The 2500-nt window shown below is 47.6% G+C and overlaps 7 non-coding genes and 2 pseudogenes across 7 annotated transcripts in view; all 9 read right to left on the bottom strand.

Annotated features, from left to right (window-relative positions):
- LOC138541533 (5S ribosomal RNA) overlaps positions 1–49 on the bottom strand; it is a 119-nt gene extending 70 nt beyond the window's left edge. The window contains exon 1 of the ribosomal RNA XR_011289538.1: positions 1–49. This exon is cut by the window's left edge and continues 70 nt beyond it. This is a non-coding gene — a ribosomal RNA (5S ribosomal RNA).
- A 106-nt stretch (positions 50–155) lies between these two features.
- On the bottom strand, positions 156–274 carry LOC138537412 (5S ribosomal RNA). Its single transcript, XR_011285548.1, has one exon. It is a non-coding gene; the product is annotated as a 5S ribosomal RNA (ribosomal RNA).
- A 106-nt stretch (positions 275–380) lies between these two features.
- Positions 381–499, bottom strand: LOC138538432 (5S ribosomal RNA). Its single transcript, XR_011286531.1, has one exon. It is a non-coding gene; the product is annotated as a 5S ribosomal RNA (ribosomal RNA).
- Positions 500–962: 463 nt separating this feature from the next.
- Positions 963–1071, bottom strand: LOC138546936 (5S ribosomal RNA; annotated as a pseudogene).
- Positions 1072–1177: 106 nt separating this feature from the next.
- On the bottom strand, positions 1178–1296 carry LOC138547685 (5S ribosomal RNA). Its single transcript, XR_011291517.1, has one exon. It is a non-coding gene; the product is annotated as a 5S ribosomal RNA (ribosomal RNA).
- A 106-nt stretch (positions 1297–1402) lies between these two features.
- On the bottom strand, positions 1403–1550 carry LOC138542939 (5S ribosomal RNA; annotated as a pseudogene).
- Positions 1551–1656: 106 nt separating this feature from the next.
- LOC138541532 (5S ribosomal RNA) lies at positions 1657–1775 on the bottom strand. Its single transcript, XR_011289537.1, has one exon. It is a non-coding gene; the product is annotated as a 5S ribosomal RNA (ribosomal RNA).
- Positions 1776–1881: 106 nt separating this feature from the next.
- On the bottom strand, positions 1882–2000 carry LOC138539659 (5S ribosomal RNA). The gene has a single exon (XR_011287723.1). It is a non-coding gene; the product is annotated as a 5S ribosomal RNA (ribosomal RNA).
- A 106-nt stretch (positions 2001–2106) lies between these two features.
- LOC138541990 (5S ribosomal RNA) lies at positions 2107–2225 on the bottom strand. The gene has a single exon (XR_011289982.1). It is a non-coding gene; the product is annotated as a 5S ribosomal RNA (ribosomal RNA).
- Positions 2226–2500: the final 275 nt, after the last annotated feature.

The raw sequence follows: 2500 nt of genomic DNA, 5'->3' as shown, positions 1-2500 counted from the left end.
TCCGAGATCAGACGAGATCGGGCGCATTCAGTGTGCTGTGGCCGTAGGCTCTGGTTCTTGTGAGTTTTGTACTTTTAAGCATCTAGTCGGCTAGACCTTGCAGTTTTGAAAGGCAATTGAGAAATGGCTCACTTCCTGAACTTGGAGTACAAAAAAGCCTACAGCACCTGGTATTCCCAGGCGGTCTTCCATCCAGGTACTAACTAGGCCCAACACTGCTTAGCTTCTGAGATCAGACGAGATCAGGCACATTCAGTGTGGTGTGGCCGTAGGCTCTGGGCCTAGTGAGTTTTGTACTTTTAAGCATCTAGTCGGCTAGACCTTGCAGTTTTAAAAGGCAATTGAGAAAGGGCTCACTTCCTGAACTTGGAGCACAAAAAAGCCTACAGCACCTGGTATTCCCAGGCGGTCTCCCATCCAGGTACTAACTAGGCCTGACACTGCTTAACTTCCGAGATCAGTCGAGATCGGGTGCATTCAGTGTGGTGTGGCCGTAGGCTCTAGGAATGCTAAGAATATTACTGTTATGCATTTGCATTTAGTAAGCTAAGCCATGCAGCCACTTGCAACATGATACCACGCTCATCGCTCGATCAGGCTCGATCAGGCGAGATATATAAGACTGGTGGGCCCATTCAGGACTCCTATGTCTGGTAGGATAACTTTAATTCATCCATCCTGTGTCTGTTGCAGGGAGGTGGAGAGAACAATCAACACAATAATGGTTTTCTTTCATGCCTCTTGAAGGACTCAATATTCTCTGTACTGCATTACATGTGAAAGTCGATTTATTACCCATGAACACACTACCTGTATGCTAATTCTATGTAAAAAGGTAGCTCCAGCCCTCATGATGTTGTCCAACATTTCCGCTATAAAACGGGATACAATTATTTTGGAAACATACCAAATTTGAAAAATAATTGAGAAGTTGCGCAATTACTAATCATGGAGCACAAAAAAGCCTACAGCACCTGGTATTCCCAGGCAGTCTCCCATCCAGGTACTAACTAGGCCTGACCCTGCTTAGCTTCCGAGATCTGGCGCATTCAGTGTGGTGTGGCCGTAGGCTCTGGGCCTAGTGAGTTTTGTACTTTTAAGCATCTAGTCGGCTAGACCTTGCAGTTTTGAAAGGCAATTGTGAAATGGCTCACTTCCTGAACTTGGAGCACAAAAAAGCCTACAGCACCTGGTATTCCCAGGTGGTCTCCCATCCAGGTACTAACTAGGCCCGACACTGCTTAGCTTCCGAGATCAGACGAGATCGGGCGCAATCAGTGTGGTGTGGCCGTAGGCTCTGGGCCTAGTGAGTTTTGTACTTTTAAGCATCTAGTCAGCTAGACCTTGCAGTTTTGAAAGGCAATTGAGAAATGGCTCACTTCCTGAACTTGGAGCACAAAAAAGCCTACAGCATCTGGTATTCCCAGGCGGTCTCCCATCCAGGTACTAACGAGGCCCGACACTGCTTAGCTTCCGAGATCAGACGAGATCGTGCTTAGCTTCCGAGATCAGACGAGATCGGGCGCAATCAGTGTGGTGTGGCCGTAGGCTCTGGGCCTAGTGAGTTTTGTACTTTTAAGCATCTAGTCAGCTAGACCTTGCAATTTTGAAAGGCAATTGAGAAATGGCTCACTTCCTGAACTTGGAGCACAAAAAAGCCTACAGCACCTGGTATTCCCAGGCGGTCTCCCATCCAGGTACTAACGAGGCCCGACACTGCTTAGCTTCCGAGATCAGACGAGATCGGGCGCATTCAGTGTGCTGTGGCCGTAGGCTCTGGTTCTTGTGAGTTTTGTACTTTTAAGCATCTAGTCGGCTAGACCTTGCAGTTTTGAAAGGCAATTGAGAAATGGCTCACTTCCTGAACTTGGAGTACAAAAAAGCCTACAGCACCTGGTATTCCCAGGCGGTCTTCCATCCAGGTACTAACTAGGCCCGACACTGCTTAGCTTCTGAGATCAGACGAGATCAGGCACATTCAGTGTGGTGTGGCCGTAGGCTCTGGGCCTAGTGAGTTTTGTACTTTTAAGCATCTAGTCGGCTAGACCTTGCAGTTTTAAAAGGCAATTGAGAAAGGGCTCACTTCCTGAACTTGGAGCACAAAAAAGCCTACAGCACCTGGTATTCCCAGGCGGTCTCCCATCCAGGTACTAACTAGGCCTGACACTGCTTAACTTCCGAGATCAGTCGAGATCGGGTGCATTCAGTGTGGTGTGGTCGTAGGCTCTAGGAATGCTAAGAATATTACTCTTATGCATTTGCATTTAGTAAGCTAAGCCATGCAGCCACTTGCAACATGATACCACGCTCATCGCTCGATCAGGCTCGATCAGGCGAGATATATAAGACTGGTGGGCCCATTCAGGACTCCTATGTCTGGTAGGATAACTTTAATTCATCCATCCTGTGTCTGTTGCAGGGAGGTGGAGAGAACAATCAACACAATAATGGTTTTCTTTCATGCCTCTTGAAGGACTCAATATTCTCTGTACTGCATTAC

The sequence above is a fragment of the Ambystoma mexicanum genome, unplaced genomic scaffold (assembly GCF_040938575.1).
Source record: "Ambystoma mexicanum isolate Mex_15411 unplaced genomic scaffold, UKY_AmexF1_1 Mex_scaf10, whole genome shotgun sequence".
NCBI lineage: Eukaryota > Metazoa > Chordata > Amphibia > Caudata > Ambystomatidae > Ambystoma > Ambystoma mexicanum.
This window is presented reverse-complemented; position numbering and strand designations above follow the sequence as displayed.